Below are 22,641 nucleotides of genomic sequence, written 5' to 3' on the forward strand. Positions count from 1 at the left end.
CTATACCACGCCTTCGCCATACTTTTCTCTTTCCATCATTCTGGTAGAGGTTGATCTTGGTTTCCTCTGTCCAAAGAATGTTCTTCCAGAACTGTGCTGGCTTTTTTAGTTGTTTTTTTAGCAAAGTCCAGTCTAGCCTTTTGATTCTTGATGCTTATGAGTGGCTTGCACCGTGCAGTGAACCCTGTGTATTTACTTTCATGCAGTCTTCTCTTTATGGTAGATTTTGATATTGATACGCCTACCTCCTGGAGAGTGTTGTTCACTTGGTTGGTGTTGTGAAGGGGTTTCTCTTCACCATGGAGATTATTCTGCGATCATCCACCACTGTTGTCTTCCGTGGGCGCCCAGGTCTTTTTGCATTGATGAGTTCACAAGTGCTTTCTTTGTTTTTCAGGATGTACCAAACTATAGATTTTGCCACTCCTAATGATGTAGCAATTTCTCGGATGGGTTTTTTCTGTTTTTGCAGCTAAAGGATGGCTTGATTCACCTGCATGGAGAGCTCCTTTGACCGCTGGTTTTCCTTCAAGCAAAACCTTCCAAATGCAAGCACCACACCTCAAATCAACTCCAGGCCTTTTATTTGCTTAATTGAGAATGACATAATGAAGGGATTACCCACACCTGTCCATGAAATAGCCTTGGAGTCAATTGTCCAATTACTTTTGTTCCCTTTAAAAACAGGGTGGCACATGTTAAGGAGCTGAAACTCCTAAACCCTTCATCCAATGTTAATGTGGATACCCTCAAATGAAAGCTGAATGTCTGAACTTCAACTGCATCTGGATTGTTTTGTTTAAAATTCATTGTGGTAATGTCTAGATCCAAAATTAAAAAATGTTGTCTCTGTCCAAATATATATGGAACTAACTGTATATATATATAGGAAAAAAGGAAACAGCACAGTACTTAGCTTCGGGTGCACGGCCCCTGGCAGAAAGTCCTATTTTCAGCCACAATTTCAGTATTCATTCCAAAAAAGGCAGCACTCCATAGTAACTTTTTTCAAAGTGGTAGGTGGGTTTTATTCAGCCCACATATCAAGGCAACGTTTCGACTTTCTCACCTACGACTTTGAAAAAAGTTACTATGGAGTGCTGCCTTTTTTTGCAATGAATATATATATATATATATATATATTTACAGTTAATAATCTTTATTAATAATAATCTTTATTTTTATATAGCGCTAACATATTCCGCAGCGCTTTACAATTTGCACACATTTTCATCACTGTCCCCGATGGGGCGCACAATCTAAATTCCCTATCAGTATGTCTTTGGAGTGTGGGAGGAAACCGGAGTGCCCGGAGGAAACCCACGCAAACACGGGGAGAACATACAAACTCCTTGCAGATGTTGTCCTTGGTGGGATTCGAACCCAGGACCCCAGCGCTGCAAGGCTGCAGCGCTAACCACTGAGCCACCGTGCTGCCCTGTTGTGCCCAGTTGTGCTCAAATGTTTACATACCCCTTGCTTTATTGGCTTCTTGGCCTTTTTTCAGAGAATATGAATGATAACACCAACACTTTTTCTCCACTCATGGTTAGTGGTTGGGTGAAGCCATTTATTGTCAAACTACTGTGTTTTCTCTATTTAAGTTGTAATGACAAATCAAAACATCCAAATGACACTGATCAAAAGTTCACATACCCCATGGCTTAATAATGTGTATTGCCCCCTATAACATCAATGACAGCTTGAAGTCTTTGGTGGTAATGATGGAGGAGGTTATTTTCTCAGATGGTAAAGCTGCCCACTCTTCTTGGCAAAAAGCCTCCAGTTCCTGTAAATTTCTGGGCCATCTAGCATGAACTGAGCACTTGACATCTCACCAGAGTGGCTCAATGATATTGAGGTAAGGAGACTGAGATGGCCACTCCAGAACCTTCACTTTGTTCTGCTGTAGCCAATGACAGGTCGACTTGGCCTTGTGTTTTGAATCGTTGTCATGTTGGAACGTCCAAGTACATCCCATGAGCAGCTTCCGGGCAGATCATTGCAAATTTGCCTCCAGTGTTTGCTGATAACATGCTGCATTCAACTCTCTTTCAGCTTTAACCAAGTTTCCTGTGCTTTTTTTCTTGAATACAGTGTAAGGTGTTTTGGTGAGAAGCAGTTCAAAGCAGCTTCTAAAAGAGCAGCAAATGGGCATTGAAATAGCAATGCAACAAAGTGGTTGGGAGAGAAAGAAGCAAAAAAAGTAATGAAGTGTCATACAAAAATGAATAACTTTGTAATTGATCGGGGATAATTAAATAATTTAAAATAGTTTGATTGGGTTCCTTTTATAATTGGTAATATTTATAAATATAAATAAATATAAATAAATGAATATATAAAGCTTCCTATGGCCCATGTGTTTGTACTAAGGCATATGTATAAATGCTTCATACAGAACAGAGGAGCAGATCAGGCAAGATGTCTGCCCGCATAATCATTGGCGTCCAAATTTAATAAGTAAAACATTTCTATGGGATATATTCTTGTTAAGCAAATTAAACAATTTTCATAGCGATATCAGCAGATTACCAGAAGTTTCTGAAGCCAAACATTCTCTGGCCTGAATGGATGGTCAATAGACGACACCCTTAAGCTGCTCATAGTCCTATATTCACTCTGACCTTCAGACTACACCCCAAGTTCTTGTCCTAAGAGCCCCAATTTCTGAATGGTGCTCTGATGACGACATAGAAGTCCAAATCCACTGTAAACTATTTGAAGTCAATGGGGGGAAATTATAGAATCTTAGAATGTTGGAATTGGAAGGGACCTCCAGGGTCATCGTGTCCAACCCCCTGCTCAAGCAGGAGTCACTAAACCATCTCAGGCATCTTCTATCATCAACCCTTATCAACCACCTTTTTTTCTGGAGTCAAAATGTTCTTAAATATTTTACTACTATTGTGCAAATGTATGCATCTATTTTTCATCCAATCTCTAAAAGGTTTGCTTAAAAAAATAGGGGACAGGATTACATGCCCATAAAAAAGTCTAAGTGTATTGTCTTGTGTAAAGGCTTCAAAAATGTGAACTCTCTGTGGTTCGTCTGACCCATACGTGGATCTGGTAGACCTATCTCTCTACAGAATGTAAATCTAAAGACTATTGGTTCTTCGCCCATCATATTATATATAAGCACTTTTCTGGCTACTTGCGCAGTGTTGACTTTAATAAAGCATTTTTTTTTACCCTAGCCTTTAAGCTTGATTCCGAGCTTTCCTTTGCCCCCCACATTCGATCACTGGCTCGCTCTTGTCATCTGCACCTCAAAAACATTTCTAGAATTCGACCTTTTCTTACTTTTGACTCTGCAAAAACTCTTACTGTTTCTCTTATTCATTCTCGTCTCGACTATTGTAACTCTCTTCTAATCAGTCTCCCTCTTACCAAACTCTCCCCTCTCCAATCTGTCTTGAATGCTGCAGCCAGGATCATATTCCTCACCAATCGTTACACCGCTGCCTCTACCTTGGGCCAGTCATTACACTGGCTACCCATCCACTCCAGAATTCAGTATAAACTTATTACCCTCACTCACAAAGCCCTCCATGGCTCAGCACCACCCTACATCTCCTCACTTGTTTCAGTATACCACCCTACCCGCGCCCTCCGTTCTGCTGATGACCTGAGGTTAGTATCCTCAATAGTCAGAACCTCCCACTCCCGTCTCCAAGACTTTACACGTGCCGCGCCAATTCTTTGGAATGCACTTCCCAGGTCAATACGATTAGTCCCCAATCCCCACAATTTTAAGCGTGTCCTGAAAACGCATTTATTCAGACTGGCCTATCGCCTCAACACATTAACCTAACCTATCCCTGTGTGGCAGAGCCAAAAGTTTTACCATAACCAGGTTCCCAGCATCATGTTCCCACATGCTTTATTCATCCATTAGCCCTCTGTGTCCGTACTGTTACACACCTAACATTATGGCTGGTCCATACAATCAGGGCAACTGTTACCATCCACCTTTCGTGTCTCCCTCTTTCCTCATAGACTGTAAGCTTGCGAGCAGGGCCCTCATTCCTCTTGATATTTGTTATAATCTACTGTATGTGATTATTGTTATGCTGTAATGTCTATTGTCTGTACAAATCCCCTCTGAAATGTAAAGTGCTGCGGAATATGTCGGCGCTATAAAAATAAAATGTATTATTATTATTATTAAGCACCATCCTCCAACTCTTTCTTTGTCTATTAGATGAAAACTACTGCGATGGCTTTTTTTTTCCCCCTGTTTCTAAAGTTGACAGAATCTTTAAATGATGAATGGTCTACTTAGCTTCCAAATCTTTACTGGTCAATAGAAAATCCTTCTTAGACTGAAACGTCTGAGGCTTGTTGGATAAATTACACAGCAGTGTTTCACTGTTTGTAATAACGGAAGATATACTAGATCAAGCATGTAGGATTAGCATGGTAAATATGGGGATACAGTGATGGCTTAAAAGCGTATTCCACGTTTTAGAGCTCCAAGGAATGCCGCCAGTTACACTGTTATCAATTTAACGTCAGAATTATTGCTACACGGGTTTGACCTTGGGCGTTTTGCAATGCGGTACATGCGAGCAATGAGAAACTGAGCGGAATCATTATGCAGTGGACTGGATGAAAATACCAGGAAAATCCTACAAATTAGGATAAGACCAAATCACCTGGGGACTTCTCAACATTCTAAAGACATGGTAACAACCCAAGTGCATGTGTTCTTGGAAACTTAAAGACAAGTGATTAAAAAACACCCTTATTGGGGAATTTTAAGTTAATAACCAGAAGTCCAATCAAGAGGATATTTAGAACATCTACAAAATGTAAAAATGTTATTGTTCCTACTCTCCATTTCACAGGAAGTTTATTGATTTAAAATAGTATCTGTGCAGTACTTCATTTGTCCTGTGGAGGTGCTGCAGGAAATTTGCAACTGATCAGAGGACTAGGGGTTGATCTTGTTTGCAACACCGATTGTGCAGCCATAGATTGCTCTGTACAAATGTTACATCATAGACTAAGGCCTTCTTAAATGGAATCTATCACCCTTTTTTTTGACTATCAGCTCCCGGCATTGACATCAGGGGCTTGTCTACAGCATTCTTTAATGCTGTAGATAAGCCCCCAATGTAACCTGAAAGATAAGAAAAACATGTTAGATTATATTCACCGGAGGGAGCTGTCCGGTCCGGTGGGTGTCGTGGTCCGGTCCGACACCTCCCATCTTCATACGATGACGTCCTCTTCTTCCCTTCCTGTAGTGGCTCCGGTGCTGGCGCACTGCTCTGCCCTGTTGAGGGCAGAGCAGAACACTGTAGTGCGAAGGCACCAGAACTCTCCCGACGCCTGCGCACTGCAGGACTCTGCTCTGCCCTCAACAAAAAAGGTGACAGATTCCCTTTAACACGTCCCAGTGATTCTGTCTTCAACAGCAGCAGGTGCCTGGAAACAACAGGAACTCTACCGCTTTTTCCTTGGTTCTGGGACGTGTCACGCTGATGACACACAGATGTGATCCATGTATCTTCAGTGTGCATGTGTGCGGCATGTGCTTTGTCCGTGATGCGCGTAAAAGCTGACACATCTGGTTTTTTTTCATATGCTCACATGGTGAGTTTTAAAAATTTAACGTGTACAACACCATTGAATGGCGTGTCTTAAAAAATAAACCGCATACGGACGGACACAAAAAATGGAAGGAAGGAGGCCTAATGCAGATGAATGGGGTTGCAATGTGACCTCTAAGGTATCACATCATCTACAAACTAATAGCAAGGTAATTTGTTGGATGTTTTTGTCACTTGCCTTTTCATGATAGTTGCAATGTGACCCCAATCACCTGCATTTTACTGTGATACAGTATATCAGCCGCACATAGCAATCTTTTGCAATTTGTTGTGGACAAATTCTCTGACTTACCCCAGCCAAAAATAATAGTATGCACTGTAAAACAAGGCCTGTACAATAATTGCAAAATCTCAATGTAGCCGCTACTAGACATGAGTGCATGCTACAATTTTTTTTCGTCCATGTGAAAAATTTGTAGTATGCCTTGATGTCTCTCATGCTTCAGATGAGACTAGCCCATTCAAGTCTATAACTTTGCAAAATAACATAGGATACCTCTTGTAGAGAAAAATTAAAAAATGGTTAACACATCTCCGGGAGAGGGGTCATATCACCCTCACATTGAACGTATGGGATTAACTGTGGCTGGGATGAGAGAAACTAATTAAAACAAGGGAGAGAAATGAGAGAGAGAAGAGAGCTAATACTTTAATGTTCATTGAAGTAGGGGCTTCCTCCTGCATTGACCAGGTCATTACAGCAGATACATTCTCTGCTAAAGAGACACAATTTTTGAGATCCATATATTTAACAGGCAGAGATGTGGAAAATCTAATTTTTGTTCTCTTCAAAGAAAAACTGGACAATTGCAGTTAGACACTTTGACTCTGGTGTCCAGATATGAACATTGGAGTTTGTATTGATCCAGTGTTTAAGGGAGATTTATTTTGGCGTCATGGTGAAGGAACATACATAACGTATTCACTCACATCACTGTAAGACATTCTAACCCTTCCAACTTAATTACGTCCGATGGATGATGCTAGCTAGCTCATGTTCCATCCATATCGAAAGATGAAATAGGGATACGAAACATGACAACAAAATCTACCACCTGGGACCTCCAGGGGCAACGCTATTCTGAAAGTTGGGGGTCTCATAAAATTATGAAAGCACATTCCACAATCAGCCCCCACATGAGCTCATCAAGCCTGCCTACCTTTCTGAATTAAATATATAAAATGTAATAACTCTGATCCTCTTGCTCTAAGGCCTCTTTCACACTTCAGTCTTTTGGCGTCAGTCAAAATCCGTTAAAGTGTGAAAAACCGGATCCTGTGAAGATTGCCAAAAAACTGATGCATCGGATCTGGGTTTTTTACGGATCCGTCAAAGCTGCAGCTTATGGAATTTAAAGGAATATGATTCTGGAGAGAGAGAGAGATTTCTGTGCCAGAAGAGAGAGAGATTTTTGTGCCAGAACGGCTTTTAGGGTTAAATTAAATGAATTGAAATTCTTCTGGGCATGCTCAGTTTAAAAAAACGGAATCCATCAGTGGATTCCGTCATGTGACAGACGGCGACGGATCCGCTGCCCATAGGCGTCCATTATAGCAGACAATGGACGGCGACGGATCCGTCACCGTACGCCTTTTCAACGCAGACAAAAAAAGTACTATGTCCATTGTATTCAGACGACGGACGCTGAAATTCCGACGGATCCGTCAAATGACGGATGCAACGGACGGCGATCTGTCACAATCCATCGTTAATGCAAGTCTATGATAAAAAAAAACAGATTCTGCTAAAAAAAATGGATCCGTTTTTTCACAAAAGGGCGGATTTCGACTGACACCAAAAGACTGAAGTTTGAAAGAGGCCTATGTATGTTCTCCCCGTGTTTGTGTGGGTTTCCTCAGGGTTCTCCGGTTTCCTCCCACATTCCAAAGACATACTGATAGGGAATTTAGATTGTGAGCCCCATCGGGGACAGTGCCGATAATGTCTGTAAAGCGCTGTGGAATTAATAGAGCAATATAAATAAGTAAAATAAATTTAAAAAAATGAAAAATAGCGGCAGCTAGTAGTTCCTTTTTCTAATTATTGAGGAGCATGTAAGAAATGTACCAGGACATATATACAGTATATATGTGTTGGAATCGGAGGTGTATATACCATATGCTCACTGTGAATTCCCCCAATAACTGACCTAGTAGTGGAAACAGCAATGGCTGCATCCATCACTCATCAGTCAATTGTGTAATTGTCCTTATGATTGGAAGCAGTAGAGTTGCATTCACCTGACAAACCAGTGACAGTGAAGAGATCTGCGTGACCTCCAGTGTCATCTGTGACAAAGTGGTACCAGTAGTCAGATCTGTGCAACCCTTTTGGCTATTATCCTTGACACCTGGTGGCAGCTGTGGGATCTATGTCACTCTCCCCGGCTGAAATCCTTGACAGGTCCCATATGGATCTTACATAATGTATTTGATTTTTCCAGATACATTGCAAATATAAACATAACACTTTGCAATTGGTTTTGTAAATTCTATTTACTGCAGATGTCTAAAAATAGATATCATGTGGATATAAAATATCTGGATGACAATGCAAATGAAAAATGCCCATTTTTCTGGATGAAAATTGGACAATTTTTCATATGCTTGTCTGAACCAAGCCTATGTCGTATGAACTGTCTGTGTGCTGTCCGGATTTTTATTTGACAGCCCTTGGACCCATATTATTGAATGGATCTATTCTCACATCGAGTGTGAGACCCATGAGAGTCAGACCAGGTCCTATACTAATCTGATTTCGCCACACCAAGAAAATGGGGACGGGTGAAAAATGGATGCAAATCAAAAGCTTCTGCATTGCTTCCGTGTCTCGCGGATCCATGATTTAGTGATACGTTTGATTACATACGTATGACCTTTCAGGGGTCTTTTTTATGGCTTGGGAAAAAAAACAGATGAGAAAATAAAATGGATGTAAATAAAATGACACCTAAGAAGAAAACAGTCACTCGGATGGTAACATTTACATGGATGTAAGAATGTAGCCTTAGGTCTCATTTTTTGCTGTTTTATGGTTCAATTTTTGGTTCTTAAATGATCGTTCACATCATGAAATGAATAAAAGAAAAAACACCGAAACTAAAGTCATTGCATAATAAACAGAAATATAAATTCAATCTAAAAAGAGCAAATTCTTCTTGGTTTATTATAAATTAAATATATAGTTGTAGAAAGTTTCAATCAGGACTTATTACCTAAGCTCTTTTCTCTGGCAGGAAGCACATTGGAATTTGATAAAGAATTTATGATTAAGTAAGCTATTCTAAGTGTGTAGCAATCAACTTAATTGTGCTTGTACAGTATATTAATGTGATTGTTCATTTTTCAGCTCAAGATCCATTATAATGCCATCTTCTTGTAACTACGAGTGTCTGCTTATTCCTACTTTTTATCATTCTTTTTTTTTTATTATTATTTAACATGTTTTTAATCCCCTTCCCATTTTAATTTCAATGGCAAAAGGCTTTTGATTTGAGAAGTTTCAGACTATGAATAATCACAAAAACTTCAACATTGAGTCGAGGTTGAATGTAACGTTGATTAAAACGACCTCTCGGCAAACATGCTTAGTTAAGGATCCGAAGGAAGTTTCTACAGGCAATAACTTTCATCATATTAATTTCCTTCTTCCCACCTAGATTATCATATGGAGAAGAAGGCAAATTTTTAGAAAGGAATTTCTTCAACGAGCGCAAAGACTTATTGTGGCAAAACCTCACTACATAGAACCACCATACCATACAGATTCCAAATGTTATTATAATGCGCACATATAGTGGTACTGTTAAAGAAATGGGGTTAACCTCCGGGTTAATACTGTACTGAACTTGCCCGGTGCCCACTCTGAGAGCCCCGCTGCCAGGAGAAAATTAACTTTATTGCCCCCGACAGCATTTGAGTTTTCTTAAGGTGGGTGACACCCCCACCAGGAATCAGTTATGAAGGCAGACATCGAAACGCGTGTCGGGGTCGGGCGCATCCTGGGGATCCAACACTAATAGGCATGAGGTATTGAGCGCACTTTTGGGCACATTATTTAAAGTCATATGTATTGATGTGTAATATTATATCTGCCATTGAGCACATACCCCTAATATTAACCCCTTCACGACCCATGACGCCTACATAGGCATCATGAAAAGTCGTGCCCAAACGACCTATGACGCCTACGTAGGCGTCATGCTATAAGTAGTCCCCCTGCGGGTCGGGTGACCGGGGTCACTGAAAGGTCACCTGACCCGCACACAGAGGACACTCTACAGTTAATCCCTGGGGGCGTGGCTTAGCCCCCATGTGCCTACGATCGCTCTGATTGGCTGTTAAAAGTGAAACAGCCAATCAGAGCGATGTGTAATATTTCACCAATGAAATTTGGTGAAATATTACAATCCAGCAATGGCCAATGCTGCAATAGCATCAGACATGGCTGGACACCGACATCCGACCCCTCCACACACCGACTGGCGGGGCCAATAGGCCCCCCGCCACCGATGGAAGGCGGTGATCGGTCGCCGCCGTCATCATCTGCTCCCCCTCCCCTTCCTATTGCTCCCTCCCACCTTCCGATTCCCCCCGGGACCTCCGATGGTGCTCCCGGTGTCCCGCCGTGGCTCCCAGCATCCGGATCATGGGCGCTGCCATCTTGCAAAATGGCGGGTGCATGCGCAGTGTGCCTGCCATTGCCAAGATGGCGGCGCCCATGAATTTGCCGGTTGCCCGTTCATTTTTCATTTTGATCACTGTGATACACTCTCACAGTGATCAAAATGAAAAAAAAGTAAATACACCCCCCTTTTATCACCCCCATAGCCAGGCGCAAATAATAAAATAAAAAAAAATTTTTTTCCATTTAGGGTTCGAACTAGGGTTAGGGTTGGAATTAGGGTTGGAATTAGGGTTACAGATAGGGTTAGGGTTAGAAATAAGGTTAGGGTTAGAAATAGGGTTAGGGCTAGAATTAGGGTTAGGGTTGGAATTAGGGATAGGGTTGGAATTAGGGTTAGGCTTGGAATTAGGGTTAGGGTTGGAATTAGGGTTAGGGCTGGAATTAGGGTTAGGCTTGGAATTAGGGTTAGGGTTGGAATTAGGGTTAGGGTTGGAATTAGGGTTAGGGCTGGAATTAGGGTTAGGGTTAGGCTTGTAGTTAGGGTTAGAGTTGGTATTAGGGTTAGGGGTGTGTTGGCATTAGGGTTGTGGTTAGGGTTATTATTAGGGTTGGGTTAGGGTTAGGGGTGTGTTGGGGTTAGAGTTGGTGTTAGAATTGAGGGGTTTCCACTGTTTAGGCACATCACGGGGTCTCCGAACGCGACATGGCGCCACAATTTATTCCAGCCAATTTTGCGTTCAAAATGTCAAACAGCACTCTCTCCATTCCGAGCCCCGACGTGTTCCCAAACAGTGGTTTACCCCCACATATGGGATATCAGTGTACTCAGGAAAAATTGCACAACAACTTTTGGGGTTCTAATTTCTCCTGTTACCCTTGGGAAAATAAAAAATTGGGGGCTAAAAATGATTTTTGTGAAAAAAATGATTTTTTTTGTTTTCACAGCTCTGAGTGATAAACTTCGGTGAAGCACTTGGGGGTTCAAAGTGCTCATCACACATCTAGATAAGTTCCTTGGGGGGTCTAGTTTCCAAAATGGGGTCAGTTGTTGGGAGTTTCCACTGTTTAGGCACATCAGGGGCTCTGCAAACGTAACATGTCGCCCGCAGACCATTCCATCAAGTCTGTATTTCAAAACGTCACTACTTCCCTTCCGAGCCCCAATGTGTGCCCAAACAGTGGTCCCCCCCCACATATGGGGTACCAGCGTACTCAGAACAAACTGGACAACAACTTTTGGGGTCGAATTTATCCTGTTAATCTTGTGAAAATAAAAAATTGCGGGCTAAAAAATCATTTTTTGAGGAAAAAAAAGATTTTTTATTTTCACAGTTCTGCGTTATAAACTTCTGTGAAGCACTTGGGGCATCAAAATGCTCACCACATATCTAGATAAGTTCCTTGGGTGGTCTAGTTTCCAAAATGGGGTCATTTGTGGGGGGTTTCCACTGTTTAGGCACATCAGGGGCTCTGCAAACGTAACATGACGCCTGCAGACCATTCCATCAAGTCTGTATTTCAAAACATCACTACTTCCCTTCCGAGCCCGACGTGTGCCCAAACAGTGGTCCCTCCCCACATATTGGGTACCAGCGTACTCAGGACAAACTGGACAACTACTTTTGGGGTCCAATTTCTCCTGTTACCATTGTGAAAATAAAAAATTGCGGGCTAAAAAATCATTTTTTGAGGAAAAAAAAAGATTTTTTATTTTCATGGTTCTGCGTTATAAACTTCTGTGAAGCATTTGGGGGTTCAAAGTGCTCACCACACATCTAGATAAGTTCCTTGGGTGGTCTAGTTTCCAAAATGGGGTGATTTGTGGGGGAGCTCCAAAGTGTAGGCAGACAGGGCCTCTCCAAACACGACATGGTGTCCGCTAACGATTGGAGCTAATTTTCCATTCAAAAAGTCAAATGGCGCTCCTTCCCTTCTGAGCCCTGCCGTGCGCCCAAACAGTGGTCCCCCCCCACATATGGGGTGCCAGCGTACTCAGGACAAACTGAACAGCAACTTTAGGGGTCCAATTTATCCTGTTACCCTTGTGAAAATAAAAAATAGTGGGCTAAAAAATCATTTTTGAGGAAAAAAATAATTTTTTATTTTCATGACTCTGCATTTATAAACTTCTGTGAAGCACTTGGGAGTTTAAAGTGCTCACTACACATCTAGATAAGCTCCTTGGGGGGTCTAGTTTCCAAAATGGGGTCACTTGTGGGGGGTTTCTACTGTTTAGGCACATCAGGAGCTCTGCAAACGCAACATGATGCCCGCAGAACATCCCATCAGTCTGCATTCCAAAATCGCGCTCCTTCCCTTCTGAGCTCTCCCATGCGCCCAAACAGTGGTTTCCCCTGACATATGGGGTATCGGTGTACTCAGGACAAATTACACAACAACTTTTGTGGTCCAATTTCTCCTGTTAGCCTTGTGAAAATAAAAAATAGCCGGCTAAAAAAATCATTTTTGAGGAAAAAAAATGATTTTTTTATTTTCACTGCTCTGCGTCATAAACTTGTGTGAAGCACTTGGGGGTTCAAAGTGCTCACCACACATCTAGGTAAGTTCCTTGGGTGGTCTAGTTTCCAAAATGGGGTCACTTGTGGGGGAGTTCCAATGTTTAGGTACAGAGGGGCTCTCCAAACACGACATGGTGTCCACTAACGATTGGAGCTAATTTTCCATTCAAAAAGTCAAATGGTGCTCCTTCCCTTCGGAACCCTGCCGTGTGCCCAAACAGTGGTTTATGACCACATATGAGGTATCAGTGCACTCAGGAGAAATTGCCCAACAAATTTTAGGATCCATTTTATCCCATTGCCCATGTGAAAATGAAAAAACTGAGGCTAAAAGAAATTTTTTGTGAAAAAAAAGTCCTTTTTTTTACGGATCAATTTGTGAAGCACCTGGCGGTTCAAAGTGCTCACTATGCATCTAAATAAGTTCCTTGGAGGGTCTAGTTTCCAAAATGGGGTCACTTGTGGGGGAGCTCCAATGTTTAGGCGCACAGGGACTCTCCAAACGCGACATGGCAACCGCTAAATATTCCAGCATATTTTCCATTCAAAAAGTCAAATGGCGCTCCTTCCCTTCTGAGCCCTGCCGTGCGCCCAAACAGTGGTTTATGACCACATGTGAGGTATCGGTGAACTCAGAAAATATTGCCCAACAAATTTTAGGATCAATTTTATCCTGTTGCCCATGTGAAAATGAAAAAATTGATGCTAAAAGAAAATTTTTGTTGGAAAAATTAAAATGTTCACTTATTCCTTCCATATTGCTTTAGTTGCTGTGAAGCACCTGAAGGGTTAATAATCTTCTTGAATGTGGTTTTGAGCACCATGAGGGGAGCAGTTTTTAGAATGGTATCACTGGGTAATTTCTATCATATAGACTCCTTAAAGTGACTTCAAATGTGATGTGGTCCGTAAAAATAAAACGGTGTTGCAAAAATGAGAAATCGCTGGTCAAATTTTAACCCTTATAACTTCCTAAAAAAAAAATTTTGGTTCCAAAATTGTGCTGATGTAAAGTAAACATGTGGGAAATGTTACTTATTAAGTTTTCTGGGTGCCGTAGCTCTGTGATTTAAGGGCATAAAAATTCAAAGTTGGAAAATTGCAAAATTTTCAAAATTTTCACCAAATTTCCATTTTTTTCACATATAAACGAAAGTTATATCAATTAAATTTTACCACTAGCATGAAGTACAATATGTCATGAGGAAACAATGTCAGAATTACCGGGATCCATGGAAGCATTTCAGAGTTATTACCTCATAAAGGGACAGTGGTCAGAATTGTTAAAATTGGCAGTGCAACGTGCAAACCACCCTTGGGGGTAAAGGGGTTAACTAAAAAATAAATTAATAACTTGTAATGACCAGCCACTGGAGAAAATAAATCTATTTGTTCACCGTAGATCCTTTTTTGATTCCACTTGTTCAACTTTACTTAGTTGTCTGCCTGATCAGTAATTGTTATAAAAAAGACTAACCAATATGTTACTAGTACTACACGATACCTAAAAACTGTCAAAGAAGGAAAAAAAACTTGAAGGAGAAAAATTTAGTTGCTGTGAAGCACCTGAAGGGTTAATAATCTTCTTGAATGTAGTTTTGAGTAGCTTGAGGGGTGCAGTTTTTAGAATGGTGTCACTTTTGGGTATTTTCTGCCATATAGACCCCTCAAAGTGACTTCAAATGTGAGGTGTTCCCTAAAAAAAATGGTTTTGTAAATTTTGTTGTAAAAATGAGAAATCGCTGGTCAATTTTTAACCCTTATAACTTCCCAAAAAAAAAAAAATTGTTTCTAAAATTGTACTGATGTAAAGTAGACATGTGGGAAATGTTAGTTATTAACTATTTTGTGTCACATAACTCTCTGGTTTAACGGAATAAAAATTCAAAATGTGAAAATTGTGAAATTTTCAAAATTTTCGCCAAATTTCCGTTTTTTTCACAAATAAATGCAAATATTATTGACCTAAGTTTACGACTAAAATGAAGCCCAATATGTCATGAAAAAACAGTCTCAGAATCGCTAGGATCCGCTGAAGCGTTCCTGAGTTATTACCTCATAAAGGGACACTGGTCAATATTGCCAAAAATGGCCAGGTCATTAAGGTCAAAATAGGCTGGGTCATGAAGGGGTTAACTTTTTGAGTTTGACACATGTCAGTTCATCGCATATTGCTGTATATTTCAGCTATCCTTTGGAATTGATTGATTGCATTTGCACTTCATTAGGCTGTGTATTTTAGCCCTGCCTTATGATTTTTCTTTCCCTTCCCCCCTCCCCCCCCTCCTGTTTTTGCAACCTTGCACTTTATACAAACATTGCTCTGATACCTGAGCCTATTTTAGGAACTATCTCCTTGCACAGGCACTTTATATAGTCATGTTTGCACATTATATTTGCATATTAACTTATATATTAATTATGCTTTGGCTCATCAATTTTTTCTGACTGTATTACATCTCAATAAGCCAGACTATACTTATGTGCAATATATTAAGTGCAATTTGATCCCCAGTGCTACCCCTTTTTTGGTATTTTGTTCCAACCCCTTCCTTTAGTGATTTTGAATTTTCAATAAACATTGTTTTAATTTAATACTGGACGCTTCTTTCGTTTTTTCTCGTCGCGAAATAATTTAAACATCCATATACAGGTAAGTCTGTGGGTGCATGTGAAACATTGCACTGCTCTCAGATATCACCCTATCTGTGCGGTAGAAAGCCACAGGTATCACTTTTTGGCAGAGCCCAGTACTACAGCTTTTAATCCCTTGATTCAGGTACGCTGACACTATTTTAGGGCTTAGTTCAAACATGCTGGTCTAGGATTCAGGATCCTGGTTATGTTGCTCATTGACCAGAGAATAGTGTTCATGCACTTGCCGCACTGGGACCATGGGTCTTTGAGAACAGGACTGGCCGCTTCATGACTATGGTACAGTTTTCAAGATCTGGATGCTCTGGGACCAGGGGACAAGGTTCAGGCAATGGCCACTCTGTGACCAGGGGACAGGGTTTAGGCACTAGCCGCTCCGGGACCAAAGAAAAGGGTTCAGGCAGAGGCCTCACTTGGACCAAGGGACCAGGTTCAAGCTCTAACTGCTCTGGGACCAGTGGATGATGCTCAGGCATTGGCTGCTTTCGGACACTGGCCAATCTGAGAGCAGGAGATGAAGTTCTGGAACTGGCTGCTCTAGGACCAGGGGGCAAAGTTCACACATTGGCCACTCGAGGACCAGGGGATGAGGATAAAGGACTGACCGCATCAGGACCAGGGAAATACCAACACAGGGATGGTGAAACCGGGGCCAAAGAATAACGTTCAGGCTCTTGCCACAGGGGACCTCACAACTCACTAGTAGTACACCTTACCAACTAATAATGCATTACATTGCTTGGCGACTCCCAAGGTGAGAGTCTTTTATACAAGGTGCCTCCCAGCTTTACTTATGCAAATGCCTCTCAACAACAGGCTAAGAGCATTTAGCATAATGTGTGAGATGCCCATTGAAGAAAGATGTACTAGTTGTGTCACCAGACTGAGGCACAAACACACAGACCGGGAAGCAGAATAATAATAATAATAATCATTATTTATATAGTGCCAACATATTCTGCAGCGCTTTACAGTTTAATAGTTTCAAAACACAAGTCGTAAGTAACAACGTTAACAATGCAATAATTAAAGCAAAATAAGATGACCCTGCTCTACAAAGAGGTGGGGGAGATGCAAAGTACAGGTGTGTTTAAAATGGTGTATTTACAATGATGGTCCAGCCATCTTGAGGGAGTAAGGGATGGATGAAGATAGTGAATGGGCTACACATGCACACTTACACATAGAATAACTTTGATTAGTGAACGTGATAGGCCGCTCTGAACAAATGTGTTTTGAGGGAGCACCTGAAACTCTGCAAATTGTGAATAGTCCTAATTTCTTTGGGTAGAGTGTTGTGAGTTCATTTTCCCCTTCACCATTGAGGTCTGATGAACTCCCTCTTCTGGTGAAGGAAGGTAGTGAGGCTGATTACAAAGCACCTGAGCAGAATGATGATGACTGGGTGACTGGGATTGCTGACTGGATATAAGGCAGCCGACGCCCTTCTGCCTTGCGGGTGATTACTCTGAGGGATTCTTGGAGACCAGTCTGATTCCTGCTCCTCAAAAGCTAAGTTTTCTGCTCTACTTTTTGCATTTGTGTTTTGGTTTTGTTTTGCCTTGTTTTTCTGGATTTCTGCCTTTCCCTGCTGGGTGAGCGGAATTCCTTTTTGCTCTGTCTTCAGATAATACATGAGTACTGATATAGTCTTTTTGAAGCCTAGCGTCTTCAGGGCTTTTTCCCTATCAGTCTGTTGGCTCTTGTTTTTGAGAGGATTTTGGCGGATTGCAGACAGTAGCTTTTCTATTCTGTCCTATTTAGTTAGCTTGGGCCCCATCATTTTCTCAGCCTATCTTTCTATCTGTGTGAATGTTTTTTCATCTTGCTTCACCGTCATTATATGTTGGGGGCTGCCTATTGCTTTGGGGTCTGCTCTGGGGCAGTTTAGATTTCCCTTTTTGTCTTTAGGCTATGTAGTTCTCCAGCTGTGATCGAGGGGTCTAGGGCACCGTAGGAACCCCCCACGGCTACTGCTAGTTGTTGTTGTTAGGTTCAGGGGTCTGCAATCCGAGAGCTGCCAACTTCTCTGGTTTTCTGGACTTAGCTAGTATTTCTGTTTTTGCCTCCTACGGTGACTCATTCATAACAGTAGAGCATTCCAGAGGATTGGCGCAGCACGGAAGTCTTGGAGTCGGGAGTGGGAAGTACGGATAAGTGCAGAGGTTAGTCGAAAGTCATTTGCAGAGCGCAGTGATCGGTTAGGCCGATAGACAGAAATGAGGGAGGAGATGTAGGGGAGTGCTGCACTGTGGAGAGCTTTGTAGGTGAGAACAAGTACTTTGAAATGGATCCTATAATGAATGGGCAGCCAATGTACAGTAAGGACTGGCGAAGAGCGGACGTGTCCGAGTACCGATTAGCCAGATCGATGACCCTGGCTGCTGCATTAAGTATGGACTGGAGAGGGGATAGTCGAGTAACGGGGAGGCCAATTAATAGAGCGTTGCAGTAATCCAGGTGGGAGTGGATCAATGCTACAGTAAGGATTTTTGTTGTTTCCATGGTGAGAAAAGGGCGGATTTTAGAGATGTTCTTTAGGTGTAAGTGGCAAGAGCGGGCAAGAGATTGTATATGGGATGTGAAGGAGAGATTGGTGTGAAACATAACACGACGTATATACAGTCATGGCCAAAAGTATTGACACCCCTGCAATTCTGTCAGATAATACTCAGTTTCTTCCTGAAAATGATTGCAAACACAAATTCTTTGGTATTATTATCTTCATTTAATTTGTCTTAAATGAAAAAACACAAAAAGAATTGTCCTAAAGCCAAATTGGATATAATTCCACACCAAACATAACAAAGAGGGTGGACAAAAGTATTGGCACTGTTCGAAAAATCATGTGATGCTTCTCTAATTTGTGTAATTAACAGCACCTATAACTTACCTGTGGCACCTAACAGGTGTTGGCAATAACTAAATCACACTTGCAGCCAGTTGACATGCATTAAAGTTGACTCAACCTCTGTCCTGTGTCCTTGTGTGTACCACATTGAGCATGGAGAAAAGAAAGAAGACCAAAGAACTGTCTGAGGACTTGAGAAACCAAATTGTGAGGAAGCATGAGCAATATCAAGGCTACAAGTCCATCTCCAAAGACCAGAATGTTCCTGTGTCTACCGTGCGCAGTGTCATCAAGAAGTTTAAAGCCCATGGCACTGTGGCTAACCTCTCTAGATGTGGCCGGAAAAGAAAAATTGACAAGAGATTTCAATGCAAGATTGTGCGGATGTTGGATAAAGAACCTCCACTAACATCCAAACAAGTTCAAGCTGCCCTGCAGTCCGAGGGTACAACGGTGTCAACCCGTACTATCCGTCGGCATCTGAATGAAAAAGGACTGTATGGTAGGAGACCCAGGAAGACTCCACTTCTTACCCCGAGACATAAAAAAGCCAAGCTGGAGTTTGCCAAAACTTACCTGAAAAAGCCTAAAACATTTTGGAAGAATGTTCTCTGGTCAGATGAGACAAAAGTAGAGCTTTTAGGGCAAAAGCATCAACATAGAGTTTACAGGAGAAAAAAGAGGCATTCAAAGAAAAGTACACGGTCCCTACAGTCAAACATGGCGGAGGTTCCCTGATGTTTTGGGGTTGCTTTGCTGCCTCTGGCACTGGACTGCTTGACCGTGTGCTTGGCATTATGAAGTCAGAAGACTACCAACAAATTTTGCAGCATAATATAGGGCCCAGTGTGAGAAAGCTGGGTCTCCCTCAGAGGTCATGGGTCTTCCAGCAGGACAATAACCCAAAACACACTTCAAAAAGCAATAGAAAATGGTTTGAGAGAAAGCACTGGAGACTTCTGAGGTGGCCAGCAATGAGTCCAGACCTGAATCCCATAGAACACCTGTGGAGAGATCTAAAAATGGCAGTTTGGAGAAGGCACCCTTCAAATATCAGGGACCTGGAGTAGTTTGCCAAAGAAGAATGGTCTAAAATTCCAGCAGAGCATTGTAAGAAACTCATTGATGGTTACCGGAAGCAGTTGGTCGCAGTTATTTTGGCTAAAGGTTGTGCAACCAAGTATTAGGCTGAGGGTGCCAATACTTTTGTCCGGCCCATTTTTGGAGTTTTGTGTGAAATGATCAACGTTTTGCTTTTTGCTTCATTCTCTTTTTTGTTTTTTCATTTAAGACAAATTAAATGAAGATAATAATACCAAAGAATTTGTGTTTGCAATCATTTTCAGGAAGAAACTGAATATTATCTGACAGAATTTCAGGGGTGTCAATACTTTTGACCATGACTGTACAGTAGTTGTCTGTCATCAGCATAAAGATGATACTGAAAGCCAAATCTGCTTATAGTCTGTCCAATTGGGGCTGTGTAGAGAGAGAAGAGAAGGGGGCCAAGGACTGAGCCCTGAGGTACCCCGACAGCGAGAGGAAGAGGAGATGACGTGGAGCCAGAGAACAAAACACTGAAGGAGCGGTCAGAAAGATAGGAAGAGAACCAGGAAAGAGCAGTGTCTTTAATGCCTAGTGACTGGAGGAAAAGTTGCAAAATCTCGATGAGAGGTTAGCTACGTTGAAGATCATTAAGGAAGGTGAAGAGTTCTTAGACAGAGCAGAATTATCTCTTCATGTTACAGAAAGAGTATTAATTCGAAGTGCACCTGAAGAAACAGAGGAATGGAAGCATGTGCCCCTTAGAAGCAGGAGGCAGTCAGCACCCATACTGCTCAGGAACCAGTGCCAGGCTTTCATGCAGGAGAACGATGGAGAAATACATCAGGATAAGACTTTTCCCACAAACAGCAACCTTGTATGCCCTCAGAATCCTCCTGGATGGAGAAAGAAAAATGTTGTGAAGAAGAAACGGAGACTGGTGGTCATGGGGGATTCCCTGTTGAGAGGAACAGAGGCCGCTATCTGCAGACCCGATAAAACCTCAAGAGAAATGTGCTGTCTTCCAGGTGCAAAAATTAAAGATGTGTCTGACAGGATATCAGGACTCTTCAGACCTACAGATGACTACCCATTCCTGCTACTACATGTGGGGACAAATGACACAGCAAGAAATGACCTGGAAACCATCTGCAGTGACTTTGAAAACTTAGGCAAGAAAGTGAAAGAACTGGGAGCGCAGGTGGTCTTCTCTTCCATCCTCCCAGTGGATGGCCATGGAACAAGGATGTGGAATAAGATTCTGCAGGTGAACAACTGGTTACGTCGATGGTGCCGTCAGCAAGGATTTGGATTTCTGGATCATGGAGTGAATTACCTATACGATGGACTACTTGCTAGAGATGGGGTTCACCTTACGAAGACTGGAAAACATGTCTTTGGAAGTCACCTTGCTACACTCATCAGGAGAGCTTTAAACTAGAACAATGTGGGAAGGGAAGCAAAAGGCCAGAAAAAGCCATACACCTGACAAATGCTATTGAGAACTCTGCTATTAGAAGTGGAAAGGAAGAACAAAGACAAAAGAATCTAAATAATAAAAATATAGGAGAAAGAGAAACCAATCACAAACTAAAATGTTTCTATACTAATTGCCAAACATGGGCAACAAACAAGGAGAACTGGAACTACTAACACAGGAAAAGAAATATGATGTCATTGGAATCACTGAAACTTGGTGGGATGATACACATGATTGGAATACAAGGCTAGAAGGATACAACTTATTTGCAAGAAACAGACTTGATAAACGAGGAGGAGGTGTCGCATTGTATGTTAGAAACACGTATATCTGCACAGAGATTGAAGCTTCAGAGACTGGAAGTTCTGTGGAAACTGTTTGGGTAAGATACAAGGACAGAACAATGGAAAGGACACCATTGTAGGCATTTACTACAGGCCGCCTGTGCAAGCTGACGATATGGATGAACTCTTTATGCATCAAATGGCCAAGTTCTCCAAAAAATATGACATTGTTGTCATGGGAGATTTCAACTATACAGACATTTGTTGGGAATCTCTCTCAGGCAAAACTAACAGGTCAAGGAAATTCTTATCCTCTCTTGCTGACAACTTTATCTTCCAAAAGGTAAGGGAGAAAACAAGGGTAACTGCTACCTTGGATCTAATCCTTATAAACAGGGAGGAAATGGATGAGGAGGTAAAAGTGGCTGGGACCCTAGGAGTTAGCGACCATGCTATTTTAGAATTTTGGATAACTAGAGGAGGAAGACCTGTGAAGACTCAGACATCAAGGTTAGATTTCAGAAAGGCAGATTTTAAGGGATTTAGAAAGAGAATTGGAGGGATCCAATGGCTGGATATCTTTAAAGACAAAAATGTCCAGGAAGGATGGTAAATCTTGAAAAATGAAATTCTCAAAGCACAATTGTTAACAATTCCAAAAAGAGGGAAGAATAGGAAGCATTTAAGGAAACCAGGATGGATGAACACAGAACTTAAGGAAGAAAGAAATGTTTATAAAATGGAAAGAGGGAGGCATATCTAAAGAAAAATATAATGCTGTCTGCAGAACCTGCATGGCACAAATCAGAATATCTAAAGCTGACAATGAATTGGGGCTTGCAAGAGATGTCAAATGCAATAAAAAAGGATTTTGGGGATATGTCAAAAGTAAAAGAAAAGTCAAAGATGCTATAGGATTTTTACAGGATGAAAATGATGACATGACAGGATGTTGAGAAGGCCGAACTTTTAAATTCCTATTTTGCATCTGATTTCTCTCAGAAAGGAAATGTAACATCAACTGTTCTTCACTGTCCTAGGGAATAGACGAATCCAGGATATCTATAAACAGAACGATAGTGAGGAAACACTTAGCTAACCTAAATGAATTCAAGTCTCCAGGTCCGGATGAATTACACCTCAGAGTACTGAAGGAGATAGCAGAATAAATTTTTGAACCCCTCTCCATAATCTTTGAAAATTTTTGGAGAACAGGAGACGTCCCAGAAGACTGGAGAAGAGCAAATGTTGTTCCTATCTTCAAAAAGGGGAAGAAGGTGGACCCAGGCAACTATAGGCCGGTAAGTCTGACTTCTATACCAGGAAAGATCTTTGAACAAATTATTAAACAAACATGTATGTCAGTACCTGGATAAGAATGAAGTGATTAAACAGAGTCAGCATGGGTTTGTAACTAATAAGTCATGTCTGAGTAACTTAATTTCCTTCTATGACGGAATCACTGATTGGGTGGATCAGGGAAATGCTGTAGATATAGTATATCTTGACTTCAGCAAAGCATTTGACAAAGTATCTCACACAATCCTTATTGAAAAAATG

The sequence above is a fragment of the Dendrobates tinctorius genome, unplaced genomic scaffold, assembly GCF_039654945.1.
Source record: "Dendrobates tinctorius isolate UK_male_01 unplaced genomic scaffold, ASM3965494v1 ptg000095l, whole genome shotgun sequence".
In the NCBI taxonomy this organism is placed as follows: Eukaryota; Metazoa; Chordata; class Amphibia; order Anura; family Dendrobatidae; genus Dendrobates; species Dendrobates tinctorius.